The sequence below is a fragment of the Carassius gibelio genome, chromosome A10, assembly GCF_023724105.1.
Source record: "Carassius gibelio isolate Cgi1373 ecotype wild population from Czech Republic chromosome A10, carGib1.2-hapl.c, whole genome shotgun sequence".
Lineage (NCBI taxonomy): Eukaryota > Metazoa > Chordata > Actinopteri > Cypriniformes > Cyprinidae > Carassius > Carassius gibelio.
Window position 1 is genome coordinate 367,092 of NC_068380.1, and position 17,790 is coordinate 384,881.

Genomic DNA, 17,790 nt, shown 5'->3' on the forward strand with positions numbered 1-17,790 from the left:
TCACATCTTTATCTCACACACAGGACATCAAACTTGTGTTTCTGGTATTTTTCTAGGTCAGTTGATAGCCTGTGATAAAGCTCAACGCGTGAAACTTTGTGACATAACACTATGATGTCATGCAGTGACTGTTTTAAGACATTCTGGGAGATCATTGTGAGATCATTGTGCAGACTGGGAATTTCATTGAAACTTGTTGTGGTTGTGTCGTGTCTATTCAATTTCATTTCACGTTATTAAAACCAGGTTTTGAGAAGCCATAAAACATCAACCCCAGCAGGAGATTTGTTTTATATGTAGTTAGAGAAAAAAAAAGTGTCTCCCCTGGGTTGACAGGACCATTGACATACAGTGAGTGATCTTAAGGGACTTTATTTGGGACCTGTGCCTACGTGAGCGATGGTGGAATGGGGGGAAGGGTGGATGTGGATGATGACAGATAGCATCAGCATCAGGAAAGAGATTATTTTGGGTTTTAATTAGACCCTAGTTAAGCCATCATCTCAAATCATCCAGAGCCACAGCTGGGATGGTCCATATGCAAAGCCAACATATAAGAGAGAAAAGGCAAAAAAAAAATGAACAGAAAGAAAAAGAAACAATGTTTATTTTTTTATTTTATTGTTAATTTATTATTATTATTATTATTATTATTAGGGCCCGAGCACCGAGGTGCGAGGACCCTCTTGTATCTGCTTTGTTTTTTATTAGGGCCCGAGCACCGATGGTGTGAGGACCCTCTTGGAATTGCTCCGTTTATTATTAGGGCCCGAGCACCGATGGTGTGAGGACCCTCTTGGAATTGCTCCGTTTATTATTATTATTATTATTAGGGCCCGAGCACCGATGGTGTGAGGACCCTCTTGGAATTGCTCCGTTTATTATTATTATTATTATTATTATTATTCTTCTTCTCTAAGATGAATCGCATTTTTGAGGGCCTAAACATGCTCGAAAAGTCATGAAACTTTGCACACACCTCAGAACTGGCGAAAATTTACGTCTGATATGGGTTTCAGAAGTGGGTGTGGCAAAATGGCTCAACAGCGCCACCTATACACGTTCAACGGTGTGCGCCTCGAGCTACGTTTCATGTACATGTATGAAAATCGGTATACACATGTAACTCTCCAATACCTACAAAAAAGTCTCTTGGAGCAAAAACCGAAACCCAACAGGAAGTCGGTTATTTCTAATATTATGAGCAAATTTTGTGTCATTTTTGTCATTTCCATGCGTTGTATTTTAACGAACTCCTCCTAGAGATTAATTCAGATCAACACCAAATTTGGTATGCCTAATCTAAAGGCCTTTGCGATGTTAAATTGCAAAGCTTTTGAGTTTTCGTTGAAGGGCCTGTGTGTGGCGGCCTGGCGAATTTCGATGATTCGCCATGAAACAGGAAGTTGCTATAACTCAGACATACAATGACCAATCTGCCCCAAACTTCACATGTTTGATGAGACTCCTGTCCTGAACAGTTTGACATGACCATATTCAGTTATAGTCATAGCGCCACCTATTGGCAACGGGAAGTGACATATTTTACGCTGCGACAAACTACTCCTAGAAATTTTTGACATCAATGTCTTTTTTGTCGTCAGTCTAATCTAAAGGCCTGTACGATGTTAAATTGAGAAGATCTTGAGTTTTCGTTAAAGGGCGTGTCCATGGCGCCATGTCAAAGTTCGATGTCTCGCCATGGGAGTAGAAGTTGTTGTAACTCAGTCATAAAATATCAGATCTTGCCCAAACTTCAAATGTTTGATAAGAGTACTGACCTGAACACATCTGGAGGCTAATATTCCATTGGGTGTGGCAAAATGGCTCGATAGCGCCACCTATACATTTTCAATGGAGTGCGCCTCGAGCTACATGTCATATACATGTAGGACAATCGGTAAACATATGTAACACACCAATAGCTACAAAAAAGTCTCTTGGTACGAAACCCGAATCCCAACAGGAAGTCGGTTATTTTTAATTTTCCCTGCAAAATTGGTGTTGTTTTTGTCATTTTCAGGGGTTGTATTTTAACGAACTCCTCCTAGAGATTTATTCAGATCAACACCAAACTTGGTCAGTGTAATCTAAAGCCCTTTGCCATGTTAAATTGCGAAGGAATTGGGGTTTCGTTAAAGGGCGTGTCCATGGCGGCCTGACAAATTTCGATGATTCGCCATGAAAAATGATGGTGCTATAACTCACACATACAATGTCCAATCCGCCCCAAACTTCACATTTTTGATAAGACTCTTCACCTGAACAGATCTACATGCCAATATTCAGTTATAGTCATAGCGCCACCTATTGGCAACTGGAAGTGACATATTTTACACTGTGACAAACTACTCCTAGAAATTTTATGACATCAATGTCTTTTTTGTGGTCAGTCTAATCTAAAGACCTGTGTGATGTTTAGTTGTGAAGATCTTGAGTTTTTGTTAAAAGGCATGTCCATGTCGCCATGACGAAGTTCGATGTCTCGCCATGGGAATAAAAGATGTTATAACTCAGGCATAAAATGTCAGATCTTGCCCAAACTTCACATGTGTGATAAGGGTCCTGGCTTGAACACATCTGAAGGCCAATATTCCATTATAACGATAGCGCCACCTGCTGGCAACAGGAAGATTGGCACACATATGGAATAAACTTTGATATATTGCACTTATATTTATGAGTTTAAATGCATATTTCTCAACGTTCCCCTTTTTACTAAAGACACACGATGGCGGTGAGCCCGGGTGCGAGGGCCCGTTCATCGCTGCTTGCAGCTTTAATTATTAGGGCTCAAGCCCGAAGGGGCGAAGAGCCCTATTGTTCTTCTAAGGATTATTCTTCTTATTATTATTTTTTTTATTTTTTATTAAACCTTCCGGGGGTTTTTAGGGGCCTTAACATGCTCAAAAACTCTTGAAAATTGGCACACACATTGGAATCTGCGGCCATCAGGACGCTGCAGAGGCTGGGACCCGGGCGTGGCACAGGGACTCTACAGCGCCCCCTGGAACACCTTCAGAAATCTTGAACCATAGCTCACACACACTTGCATGTATTTATATGAAACTCGGTACACTTATAGATCTCATTAAGCCGAACAACTTTCACACTTTATGTCTTAGGCTCCGCCCAACAGGAAGTCAACTATTCAGGGCTGTTTAAAAAAAGCATGCTCTGGAATTTGAAATACTCCTCTGAGGTATTCAACCCGTTCGTCACGAAACTCGGTGAACATGATCTCAAGACATTGGGGATGAAAAATTGCGAGGGGATTTTTGATATCTCTAACTGTTTGCCCGTGGTGAGGCGTTGAAATTATGGCGAGAAATGAGAAACAGGAAATGTCTAATAACGTCCACATACATTTCCTGAATTTGATCAAACTTGATTGGTTTGTTCATTTTATGATACAGATCGTATATATGTGACTATTAAGAGTCAACGTTATAGCGCCACCAACTGGCAGCAGGAAGTGAGTCATTTTCAAAATGTTTTGAATTTAGCATCTTATTTTTACTCGATTTCCTTAAAACTTCATCAGAATAATGAAAAAACACGGCCGATGTAAATCTGTTGTGGGGATATTGATATCTAATATGGCATTGCCATGGCAACGTGTCAAACTTGAATGTTCTGTTATGGTGAGTTTGAGGCAGACAACAAGCTCAGACTTACATGAAACTCAAAATACATATCGGTATTATTGATAGCTAGACAATGGCAAAAGCTTTTAAAAGGGCGTGAAGGAGGCACGCTATAGCGCCACCTTTTGTCAAAAGTGGGGGGGTTAGTTTTAGCTACAGACACAAAACTTGGTACATAAATTGTTCTAATCAAGACGGACAACTTTCTAATTCACAATCATAAGCTACGATCAACAGGAAGTCGGCTATTTTGATTTGAATGTGTATTTTTGAGATTTTACAGTTGTGAATTAATGCATACTCCTCACAGGGGAAGTACACTATACACACCAAACTTTGTCTACATGAAGAAAAACCATTGAGGAACTTAAATTGCGAACGGATTTTGGTTAGCTTGAACGGTTTTGTCGTGGTGAATTTTTGAAATGACAGTAAAAAGGGAAACATTAATTGTCTTGTATGTTTAAATTGCAGCTTCCAAACACTTCAACGCATTTTTTTATACAAAGATCAAATCATTCTGAGGAAATATGCATAGTTTCACGACTTTACAACACTGTATGGATAAAAGAAAATTAAAAAACTGTCAGACTTCTCAACTGACATGATCTCACTCTGGCCACCCTGTCTGTGTGAGGGAAGGGAGGGGGAGAGGGAGGGGGAGTGTGAGGGGGTTGGTGACTGTGACAGTGTGTGTGGACTGTAGGGAGGGGCTGTCTGGCAGAGAGAGAGAGAGAGAGAGACCTAATCATCCCTTTAATAATCAGGAAAAAAAAAAATCTGTAATTTAAATTGTTATTGTTTTTGTTGTTGCTAATGGTGGTGTTTTTTCCTTTCATTACAGGTTAAGAAATCTCTTAGGCCTTATCCTTTTCTGACAGTTTTAGGGATTTAAAAACATCCTAAGAACCCTAATTTGTGCTGCAAATAATAATTTCAAACTCATTTGATACTGACCTATGACAACCTGTGACGTGACATGACATTTATTAATCTCATGGATGTAACAGTAAAACTCTTCAACTGACAGATAAAGCTGCAATGCAAGCAAAACTATTTCACAAATGCTTATAGGTCATTAAAATCATTACAAAACACTAATACATTATTTAAGGATTTGGTAACACTGTAAAATAATGTCTAATTTGTTAACATTATGCAGTATAACATAGTATGCAGTCTTCGTAGGGCACCAACTCCCAGAGGGGGCACCATCCCAGTTGCTCAAAAAAAAAACAAAAAAAAAAAACATGCGCCATTCTCCCATCCGCGCTCGCGACCGCTCACACCTCATGTTTGCGGCTGAATGTTCGTAATTGATGGATGGACATCTATGCCTGGGTATAGGACATCAGCAATCCGGCACAGAGAAAAGAAAAATAAAGAAAATAAAACAGGCATAAAGTTGTCTTGACATTGGACTTTCTAGAGTCTCAAATTTTGGGCCGGTCTCTAAAGTTACATGTGATATTGTTATACACTTTTCTAACGTCAGTAGCATTTGAAGAGAATGACTTACAGTCATAAAAACAACTGTAATTGTTCATCTAGGTGACAGCTATAATGCAGAATTAAATTGAATGTTTGATATTTATTACAACAAACTGTAAGTCATATGTAAATTATGCAACTTTTTCACATGGGCTCAAATGCAAATTTGAAGCTCAATAGCATTTGAGAAGAAAGACTTGCAGTCACAAAGCAATTGTAATGTGTTCATATAGGTGTCAGCTACAATGCACACCTTATACATATTTTATAAATATTAAAATAAAGCGTTACTAAAGTTATATATATTGTTCTGTGTATGTGATTTCAAAGTCTAGATTGGTCGGATTAACCCTTTAACTGCCGCATCCCTTAAAACTGATTGTCAGAGGGTTACTGTAAATGCTTATGCCCGCTGGGCACAGTTATCCTGATGCCACCGGGGTGGCGTTGCACTGATGGCTTGAGCCCGACATCGCTGCTTGCAGCTATATTTATTATTATTCTTCTTCTCTAAGATGAATCGCATTTTTGAGGGCCTAAACATGCTCGAAAAGTCATGAAACTTTGCACACACCTCAGAACTGGCGAAAATTTACGTCTGATATGGGTTTCAGAAGTGGGTGTGCCAAAATGGCTCAACAGCGCCACCTATACACGTTCAACGGTGTGCGCCTCGAGCTACGTTTCATGTACATGTATGAAAATCGGTATACACATGTAACTCTCCAATACCTACAAAAAAGTCTCTTGGAGCAAAATCCGAAACCCAACAGGAAGTCGGTTATTTCTAATATTATGAGCAAATTTTGTGTCATTTTTGTCATTTCCATGCGTTGTATTTTAACGAACTCCTCCTAGAGATTAATTCAGATCAACACCAAATTTGGTATGCCTAATCTAAAGGCCTTTGCGATGTTAAATTGCGAAGCTTTTGAGTTTTCGTTGAAGGGCCTGTGTGTGGCGACCTGGTGAATTTCGATGATTCGCCATGAAACAGGAAGTTCCTATAACTCAGACATACAATGACCAATCTGCCCCAAACTTCACATGTTGGATGAGACTCCTGTCCTGAACAGTTTGACACGACAATATTCAGTTATAGTCATAGCGCCACCTATTGGCAACAGGAAGTGACATATTTTACGCTGCGACAAACTACTCCTAGAAATTTTTGACATCAATGTCTTTTTTGTCGTCAGTCTAATCTAAAGGCCTGTACGATGTTAAATTGAGAAGATCTTGAGTTTTCGTTAAAGGGCGTGTCCATGGCGCCATGTCAAAGTTCGATGTCTCGCCATGGGAGTAGAAGTTGCTGTAACTCAGTCATAAAATATCAGATCTTGCCCAGACTTCAAATGTTTGATAAGAGTACTGACCTGAACACATCTGGAGGCTAAAATTCCATTGGGTGTGGCAAAATGGCTCGATAGCGCCACCTATACATTTTCAATGGAGTGCGCCTCGAGCTACATGTCATATACATGTACGAAAATCGGTAAACATATGTAACACACCAATAGCTACAAAAAAGTCTCTTGGTACGAAATCCGAATCCCAACAGGAAGTCGGTTATTTTTAATTTTCCCTGCAAAATTGGTGTTGTTTTTGTCATTTTCAGGGGTTGTATTTTAACGAACTCCTCCTAGAGATTTATTCAGATCAACACCAAACTTGGTCAGTGTAATCTAAAGCCCTTTGCCATGTTAAATTGCGAAGGAATTGAGGTTTCGTTAAAGGGCGTGTCCATGGCGGCCTGACAAATTTCGATGATTCGCCGTGAAAAATGATGGTGCTATAACTCAGACATACAATGTCCAATCTGCCCCAAACTTCACATTTTTGTTAAGAATCTTCACCTGAACAGATCTACATGCCAATATTCAGTTATAGTCATAGCGCCACCTATTGGCAACTGGAAGTGACATATTTTACACTGTGACAAACTACTCCTAGAAATTTTATGACATCAATGTCTTTTTTGTGGTCAGTCTAATCTAAAGACCTGTGTGATGTTTAGTTGTGAAGATCTTGAGTTTTTGTTAAAAGGCATGTCCATGTCGCCATGACGAAGTTCGATGTCTCGCCATGGGAATAAAAGATGTTATAACTCAGGCATAAAATGTCCGATCTTGGCCAAACTTCACATGTGTGATAAGGGTCCTGGCTTGAACACATCTGAAGGCCAATATTCCATTATAACGATAGCGCTCCCTGCTGGCGACAGGAAGATTGGCACACATATGAAAAAACTTTGATATATTGCACTTATATTTATGAGTTTAAATGCATATTTCTCAACGTTCACCTTTTTACTAAAGCCACACGATGGCGGTGAGCCCGGGTGCGAGGGCCCGTTCATCGCTGCTTGCAGCTTTAATTAGGGCCCGAGCACCGAAGGTGTGAGGACCCTATTGTATCTGCTCTGTTTATTATTAGGGCCCGAGCACCGAAGGTGTGAGGACCCTATTGTATCTGCTCTGTTTATTATTATTATTATTATTTTTCTTCTCCCCAATGAATCGCGTTTTTGAAGGCCTAAACATACTCAAAAAGTCAGGAAAATTTGCACACACCTCCGAACTGGTGAAAATTTACGTCTGATATGGGTTTCAGAAGTGGGCGTGGCAAAATGGCTCGACAGCGCCACCTATACATGTTCAGCGGTGTGCGCCTCGAGCTACGTTTCACGCACATGTCTGAAAATCGGTAAACACATGTAAGACACCAAGACCTACAAAAAAGACTCTTGGAGCAAAATTCTAAACCCAACAGGAAGTTGGTTATTTTTAATATTATGAGCAAATTTTTTGTCATTTTTGCCATTTCCATGCATTGTATTTTAACGAACTCCTCCTAGAGATTAATTCAGATCAACACCAAATTTGGTATGCCTAATCTAAAGGCCATTGAGATGTTAAATTGCGAAGATCTTGAGTTTTCGTTGAAGGGCGTGTCCGTGGCGGCCTGGCGAATTTTGATGATTCGCCATGAAAAATGAAGTAGCTATAACTCAGACATACAATGTCCAATCAGCCCCAAACTTCACATGTTTGATGTGACTCCAAACCTGAACAGATTGACATGCCCATATTCAGTTATAGTCATAGCGCCACCTATTGGCAACAGGAAGTGACATATTTTACGCTGTGATGAACTACTCCTAGAAATTTTTTGACATCAATGTCTTTTTTGTGGTCAGTCTAATCTAAAGGCCTGTGCGATGTTCAGTTGTGAAGATCTTGAGTTTTCGTTAAAAGGCGTGTCCACGGCGCCATGGCAAAGTTCGATGTCTCGCCATGGGAATAAAAGATGTTATAACTCAGGCATAAAATGTCCGATCTTCCCCAAACTTCACATGTGTGATAAGAGTCCTGGCCTGAACACATCTGAAGGCCAATATTCCATCGGGTATGGCAAAATGGCTCTATAGCGCCACCTATACACTTTCAACGGAGTGTGCCTCGAGCTATGTTTCACGTACATGTACAAAAATCGGTACACACATGTAACACACCAATACCTACAAAAAAGTATCTTGGTACGAAATCCGAATCCCAACAGGAAGTCGGTTATTTAGAATTTTCTCTGCAAAATTGGCGTTGTTTTTGCCATTTTCAGGGGTTGTACTTTAACGAACTCCTCCTAGAGATTTATTCAGATCAACACCAAACTTGGTCAGTGTAATCTAAAGGCCTTTGTGATGTTAAATTGCGAAGATCTTGAGGTTTCGTTAAAGGGCGTGTCCATGGTGGCCTGCCAAATTTCGATGTTTCGCCATGAAAAAGGAAGTTGCTGTAACTCAGACATACAATGTCCAATCTGCCCCAAACTTCACATGTTAGATAAGACTTCTGCCCTTAACAGATCTACATGCCCATTTTCAGTGATAGTCATAGCGCCACCTGCTGGCAACAGGAAGTGACATGTTTTAGGCTGCGACAAACTACTCCTAGAATTTTTTTGAGATTAAAGTATTTTTTGTATTCAGTCTAATCTAAAGGCCTGTGCAATTTTAACTTGTGGAGATCTTGAGTTTTTGTTAAAGGGCGTGTCCATGGCGCCATGACAAATTTTGATGTCTCGCCACAGCAAGAGAAGTTGTTGTAACTCAGGCATAATTTGTTCGATCTTCCCCAAACTTCACATGTTCGATGGGAGTCCTGCCCGGAACACATTTGAAGGGCCATATTCCATTATAATGATAGCACCACCTGCTGGCACCAGGAAGATTGGCACATGTGGAATAAATGTTGATATTTTCCACTTATATTTATGAGTTTGAATGCATATTTCTCACCGTTCACCAATTTACTAAGGCCACTCACTGCCGGTGAGCCCGGGTGCGAGGGCCCGTTCATCGCTGCTTGCAGCTTTAATTATTATTATTATTTTTCTTCTCCCCAATGAATCGCGTTTTTGAAGGCCTAAACATACTCAAAAAGTCAGGAAAATTTGCACACACCTCCGAACTGGTGAAAATTTACGTCTGATATGGGTTTCAGAAGTGGGCGTGGCAAAATGGCTCGACAGCGCCACCTATACATGTTCAGCGGTGTGCGCCTCGAGCTACGTTTCACGCACATGTCTGAAAATCGGTAAACACATGTAAGACACCAAGACCTACAAAAAAGACTCTTGGAGCAAAATTCTAAACCCAACAGGAAGTTGGTTATTTTTAATATTATGAGCAAATTTTTTGTCATTTTTGCCATTTCCATGCATTGTATTTTAACGAACTCCTCCTAGAGATTAATTCAGATCAACACCAAATTTGGTATGCCTAATCTAAAGGCCATTGAGATGTTAAATTGCGAAGATCTTGAGTTTTCGTTGAAGGGTGTGTCCGTGGCGGCCTGGCGAATTTTGATGATTCGCCATGAAAAATGAAGTAGCTATAACTCAGACATACAATGTCCAATCAGCCCCAAACTTCACATGTTTGATGTGACTCCAAACCTGAACAGATTGACATGCCCATATTCAATTATAGTCATAGCGCCACCTACTGGCAACAGGAAGTGACATATTTTACACTGCGATGAACTACTCTTAGAAATTTTATGATATCAACGTATTTTTTGTGGTCAGTCTAATCTAAAGGCCTGTGCGATGTTAAGTTGTGAAGATCTTGAGTTTTCGTTAAAAGGCGTGTCCATGGCGCCGTCACGAAGTTCGATGTCTCGCCATGGGAATAAAATATGTTATAACTCAGGCATAAAATGTCCGATCTTCCCCAAACTGCACATGTGTGATAAGAGTCCTGGCCTGAACACATCTGAAGGCCAAAATTCCATCAGGTGTGGCAAAATGGCTCGATAGCGCCACCTATACACTTTCAACAGAGTGCGCCTTGAGCTATGTTTCACGTACATGTACAAAAATCGGTATACACATGTAACACAGCAATACCTACAAAAAAGTCTCTTGGTACAAAATCCGAATCCCAACAGGAAGTCGGTTATTTAGAATTTTCTCTGCAAAATTGGCGTTGTTTTTGCCATTTTCAGGGGTTGTATTTTAACGAACTCCTCCTAGAGATTTATTCAGATCAACATCAAACCTGGTCAGTGTAATCTTAAGCTCTTTGCGATGTTAAATTGCGAAGATCTTTAGATTTCGTTAAAGGGCGTGTCCATGGCGGCTTGACAAATTTCGATGTTTCGCCATGAAAAAGGAAGTTGCTGTAACTCAGACATACAATGTCCAATCTGCCCCAAACTTCACATGTTAGATAAAACATCTGCCCTTAACAGATCTACATGCCCACATTCAGTTATAGTCATAGCGCCACCTATTGGCAACAGGAAGTGACATGTTTTACGCTGCAACAAACTACTCCTATAATTATTTTGAGATTAACATATATTTTGTGGTCAGTCTAATCTAAAGGCCTGTGCAGTGTTAACTTTTGGAGATCTTGAGTTTTTGTTAAAGGGCGTTTCCATGGCGCCATGACAAAATTTGATGTCTTGCCACAGCAAGAGAAGTTGTTGTAACTCAAGCATAAAATGTTCAATCTTCCCCAAACTTCACATGTTTGATAAGAGTCCTGGCCTGAACACCTCTGAAGGCCAATATTCCATTATAATGATAGCGCCACCTGCTGGCAACGTGAGATTGGCACATATATGGGATATACTTTGATATATTCCACTTATATTTAGGACATTAAATGCATATTTCTCAACGTTCACCTTTTTACTAAAGCCACACGATGGCGGTGAGCCCGGGTGCGAGGGCCCGTTCATCGCTGCTTGCAGCTTTAATTAGGGCCCGAGCACCGAAGGTGTGAGGACCCTATTGTATCTGCTCTGTTTATTATTAGGGCCCGAGCACCGATGGTGTGAGGACCCTCTTGGAATTGCTCCGTTTATTATTATTATTATTATTATTATTTAGGGCTCAAGCCCGAAGGGGCGAAGAGCCCTATTGTTCTTCTAAGGATTATTCTTATTATTTTTTTTATTTTTTATTTAACCTTCCGGGGGTTTTTAGGGGCCTTAACATGCTCAAAAACTCTTGAAAATTGGCACACACATTGGAATCTGCGGCCATCAGGACGCCGCAGAGGCTGGGACCCGGGCGTGGCACAGGGACTCTACAGCGCCCCCTGGAACACCTTCAGAAATCTTGAACCATAGCTCACACAGACTTGCATGTATTTATATGAAACTCGGTACACTTATAGATCTCATTGAGCCGAACAACTTTCACACTTTATGTCATAGGCTCCGCCCAACAGGAAGTCAGCTATTCAGAGCTGTTTAAAAAAAGCATGCTCTGGAATTTGAAATACTCCTCTGAGGTTTTCAACCCGTTCGCCACGAAACTCGGTGAACATGATCTCAAGACATTGGGGACGAAAAATTGCGAGGGGATTTTTGATATCTTGAACGGTTTGCCCGTAGCGAAGCGTGGAAATTATGGCGAGAAATGAGAAACAGGAAATGTCTAATAACATCCACATACATTTCCTGAATTTGATCAAACTTCATTGGTTTGTTCGTTGTATGATACCGATCGTATATATGTGACTATTAAGAGTCAATGTTATAGCGCCACCAACTGGCAGCAGGAAGTGAGTCATTTTCAAAATGTTTTGAATTCAGCATCTTATTTTTACTCGATTTACTTAAAACTTCATCAGAATAATGACAAAACACGGCCGATGTAAATCTGTTGTGGGGATATTGATATCTGATATGGCGTTGCCATGGCAACGTGTCAAACTTGAATGTTCTGTTATGATGAGTTTGAGGCAGACACCAACCTCAGATTTACATGAAACTAAAAACACATATCAGTATTAGTGATAGCTAGACAATGGGAAAAGCTTTTAAAAGGGCGTGAAGGAGGCATGCTATAGCGCCACCTTTTGTCAAAAGTGGGGGGTTTAGTTTTAGCTACAGACACCAAACTTGGTACATAAATTGTTCTTATCAAGACGGACAACTTTCTAATTCACAGTCATCAGCTACGACCAACAGGAAGTCGGCTATTTTTATTTGAATATTTAAATTGAGCTCTGATTTAATGCATTCTCCTCAGAGGAAATGTTCACTATACTCACCAAACTTTGTCTACATGTTGAAAAAACATTGAGGAACTTAAATTGCGAACGGATTTTGGTTAGCTTGAACCGTTTTGTCGTGGTGATTTTTTGAAATGACAGTAAAAAGGGAATCATTAATTGTCTTGTATTTTTAAATCGCAGCTTCCAAACACTTTAAAAAAAATCATACAGAGATCAAATCATTCTGAGGACATATGCATAGTTTCATGACCTTACAACACTGTATGATTAAAAGAAAATTTAAAAAAAAACTGTCAGACATCTCAACTCACTCTGTCCCTCTGTTTGAGCAATGTGTGTGTGCTGACTGAGTGCATGTGTGTGTGTGAGTGTGTGTGTGAGTGGGGGATGGGCATGAGCTGAGTGGCAGACACAATGAGAGAGAGAGAGAGAGAGACTTAATCATCTCTTTAATCACCAGAAAAAAAATGTATTTTAAATTGTTATTTTTTGTTGCTGTTGCTAACATTGCTGTTTTCATTACAGCTTAAGAAATCTCTTAGGCCTTATCCTTTTCTGACAGTTTCAGGAATTAAAAACAAAATTCTAAAAATACTTATTTGTGCTGCAAATAATAATTTCAACTCATTTGATACTGACCTATTCCATCCTGTGACATGACATGTATCTACATTTTTAAAATCTCATGGATGTAACAGTAAAACTGATCAGTTCACAGATCAAGACTAAGCTTCTTTCACAAATGCTTATAAGTCATTAATGGATTTAATAACACTGTAAAATAATGTCTAATTTGTTAACATTAGTAAATGCATTGGTAACACTTTATAATAACTGCACTCATTAGTAAATAGTCAGTTCATGCTTTATAAAGCCTTGTCCCAATATTAATAGTCAGTAGTAAGCAGTTTATAAATACAGCTATAAATAGCTTGTTCTTGATTTATAAGCACATTTATTAAAAAGGAGAGTAAAGGGTCAGTTATCTTCCTATGAAAAATAAAAAAAATAAAAATAAACAAACAACAACACAGATTGATACAGAACTCAGAAAGTTTATTGTGGATTTATGATAAAATCAGCATGTAAAAATGAATTCATACTCCTCCGAGAAGACATAAGTAGTTCACACCAAACTTTTTCAACATGATGCTAATATACTGAAGATGTTAAATTGCGAATGGGTTTAGGATACCTTAAATGGTGTGGCCATAGTGATTTATTAAAGTAAAATAAAAAAATACAATAGTTATTTTACGATATCTTTAACATTTTTCATTTCAACTCTTCATAATTTTTTATATATATAGAAGTAATCATTTGAAGGAAGCACAGTAAGTTTCATAGCTTTATCATTTTCAAGAGCCAGCATAAAATTAAAACTATCATAACTTATAAATCAAGCTTGCAATTCTTAGTACCAATAATGGCCACCAGATGGAGCTATAGGATTACTTTTAAATAATTATTGTAGAAACGAGTATGATTTAAATCATTTATAGAAATCTTTCAAAGAAAAATAATATGAATTTTATGTATTTACTGATAAAAATGACCCTCACTTAATTAGAATAACAAGCTGAAGTATTGTGAACTGTATATTAAGAAATAATTCTTTATAGGCTTTATGGACAGATAAGTTTTGAGTGACTCTTGAAGGTTCAGCCCCACATCCTCTTTTACGACTGTTTAAAGAATGTAGCTTACAGGACAGGTGCGGATGAATTTTGGATAGCTTGAATGGTTTTGTCGTGGTGATTTATTGAAATAACAGTAAAAAAGTAACCAGTAAATGTCTTTTATTTTTTTAAAGTGCAGCTTCTAAACATTTCAAAAAAATTGTCACATAGAAGACAAGTCATTCTGAGGAAATATGCATAGTTTCATGAATATACAACACTATATGGATGATAGAAAATTAAAAAACTATCATACATCTGATGTCACTCTGTCCCTCTGTCACTGTGGGTAATGTGTGTGTGTGTGTGTGTGTGTGTGTGTGTGTGTGTGTGTGTGTGTGTGTGTATGTGTGTGGGTGTTAAGTGAATTAGGTGTGAAACTATCAGGGAGCATTTAGTCTCCAGTGCCAACATTTTACAGAACTGCCACTTTCCTGGAGTCTCCAGAATTACTCTGTGTCAGGTTCTGAGAGATCTAAGATTCAAAAAAATTATTTGATTAGAATACCATGAAGTATTGTGAAATACTATATATTAAGGCTTTATATATAGGCTTTATGAACAGATTAGAGTGACTCGTGAAGGACCAGCACCACTTCCTCTTGTCCAATGGTTTGAGGAATATATCTTCCAGAATACGGGATTAAGATTTAGGAGTTCATTTTTATTCCACCTCCTTTCCTGAAAGTCTGTCTTGCAGAATTGACTAAAAATTAATCTTCACATTAATTCCTAATTATTTGGCAATTCTTTTTGTCAGTTCTTCTTGACCTGTTTTTTCTTCTTCTTTTCTGACCTCATGACCCAGTCAGCATTTTTTGTACAATGGCCAAGTCTTAACTTATCCATTTCTGTATTGCATTTGTGTTTGATATTTCTCATGGGCTTTACAGTTTGAGTTAAAACTCTTTTTTAGCGCATATCATCTGTAAAAGAAAACATGCCCAATAATTCTGCACACATGAATATAAGGAGTTTTTCTCTTCCAGCTTTCCTGGACTATTGTATAGCACTCATAAATGATTAAATAAAAAATAATGGTAGTTATTAAGATTAATATGGTTTGGAATTGGTAAAATGTGCTTGGAAAAAAATCACAATAAAACAATGTTTTAATGTTTAAGTTTGGAATATTAACTGACATGAATGAATGCTATATAAATATTGTTCATGTTAACATAATGTTTAGAAATGAAATATTATTGTAAAGTGTCTCTAAAGTTATATATATTGTTCTGTGAATGTGATTTTAAAGTCTTGATGATTCTGATTAACCCTTTAACTGCCTTATCCTTTAAAACCTCACTGCCAGAGAGAGAGAGAGAGAGAGAGAGAGAGAGAGAGAGAGAGAGAGAGAGAGAGAGAGAGAGAGACCTAATCATCCCTTTAATAATCAGGAAAAAAAAAATCTGTATTTTAAATTGTTATTGTTTTTGTTGTTGCTTATGGTGGTGTTTTTTCCTTTCATTACAGGTTAAGAAATCTCTTAGGCCTTATCCTTTTCTGACAGTTTTAGGGATTTAAAAACATCCTAAGAATCCTTATTTGTGCTTCAAATAATAATTTCAAACTCATTTGATACTGACCTATGACAACCTGTGACGTGACATGACATTTATTAATCTCATGGATGTAACAGTAAAACTCTTCAACTGACAGATAAAGCTGCAATGCAAGCAAAACTATTTCACAAATTCTTATAGGTCATTAAAATCATTACAAAACACTAATAATTTATTTAAGGATTTGGTAACACTGTAAAATAATGTCTAATTTGTTAACATTAGTAAATGCATTGGTAACACTTTATTATAACTGCACTCATTAGCTAAGCATTAGTAAATAGTTCATGATTATAAAGCCTTTTCCCTTAATAATAGTCATTATTAAGCAGTAATACATCTATAAATAAATTGTTCTTGGTTTAAAAGCACATATATTACAAAATAGATTAAAGTCTCAGTTGTCTTATAAAATAAATGATAGGACATCAGCAATCCGGCACAGAGAAAAGAAATATAAAGAAAAAAAACAGGCATAAAGTTGTCTTGACATTGGACATTCGAGAGTCTCAAATTTAGGGCCGGTCTCTAAAGTTACATGTGATATTGTTATACACTTTTCTAACGTCAGTAGCATTTGAAGAGAATGACTTACAGTCATAAAAACAACTGTAATTTTTCATCTAGGTGACAGCTATAATGCACAATTAATTTGAATGTTTCATATTTATTACAACAAACTGTAAGTCATATGTAAATTATGCTACTTTTTCACATGGGCTCAAATGCAAATTTGAAGCTCAATAGCATTTGAGAAGAAAGACTTGCAGTCATAAAACAATTGTAATGTGTTCATATAGGTGTCAGCTACAATGCACACCTTATACATTTTTTATAAATATAAAAATAAAGTGTTACTAAAGTTATATATATATTGTTCTGTGTATGTGATTTCAAAGTCTAGATTGGTCGGATTAACACTTTAACTGCCGCATCCCTTAAAACTTGATTGTCAGAGGGTTACTGTAAATTCTTATGCCCGCTGGGCACAGTTTTCCCGATGCCACCGGGGTGGCGTTGCACTGATGGCTTGAGCCCGACATCGCTGCTTGCAGCTATATTATTATTATTATTCTTCTTCTCCAAAATGAATCGCATTTTTGAGGGCCTAAACATGCTCGAAAAGTCATGAAACTTTGCACACACCTCAGAACTGGCGAAAATTTACGTCTGATATGGGTTTCAGAAGTGGGTGTGGCAAAATGGCTCAACAGCGCCACCTATAAACGTTCAACGGTGTGCGCCTCGAGCTACGTTTCATGTACATGTATGAAAATCGGTATACACATGTAACTCTCCAATACCTACAAAAAAGTCTCTTGGAGCAAAATCCAAAACCCAACAGGAAGTCGGTTATTACTAATATTATGAGCAAATTTTGTGTCATTTTTGTCATTTCCATGCGTTGTATTTTAACGAACTCCTCCTAGAGATTCATTCAGATCAACACCAAATTTGGTATGCCTAATCTGAAGGCCTTTGCGATGTTAAATTGCGAAGCTTTTGAGTTTTCGTTAATGGGCGTGTCCGTGGCGGCCTGGCGAATTTCGATGATTCGCCATGAAACAGGAAGTTGCTATAACTCAGACATACAATGACCAATCTGCCCCATACTTCACATGTTTGATGAGTCTCCTAACATGAACAGATTGACATGCCCATATTCAGTTATAGTCATAGCGCCACCTATTGGCAACATGAAGTAACATATTTTAAACTGCGATGAACTACTCCTAGAAATTTTATGACATCAATTTTTTTTTGTGGTCAGTCTAATCTAAAGGCCTGTGCGATGTTAAATTGTGAAGATCTTGAGTTTTCGTAAAAAGGCGTGTCCATGGCGCCGTCACGAAGTTCGATGTCTTGCCATGGGAATA

The 17,790-nt window shown here is 38.2% G+C and overlaps 1 protein-coding gene across 3 annotated transcripts in view; it reads left to right on the plus strand.

The window, feature by feature from the left end:
* Nucleotides 1–17,790, plus strand: part of LOC128020691 (protein furry homolog) — a gene marked incomplete at its 3' end in the record, with an annotated part of 80,160 nt that overhangs the window by 4,820 nt on the left and 57,550 nt on the right.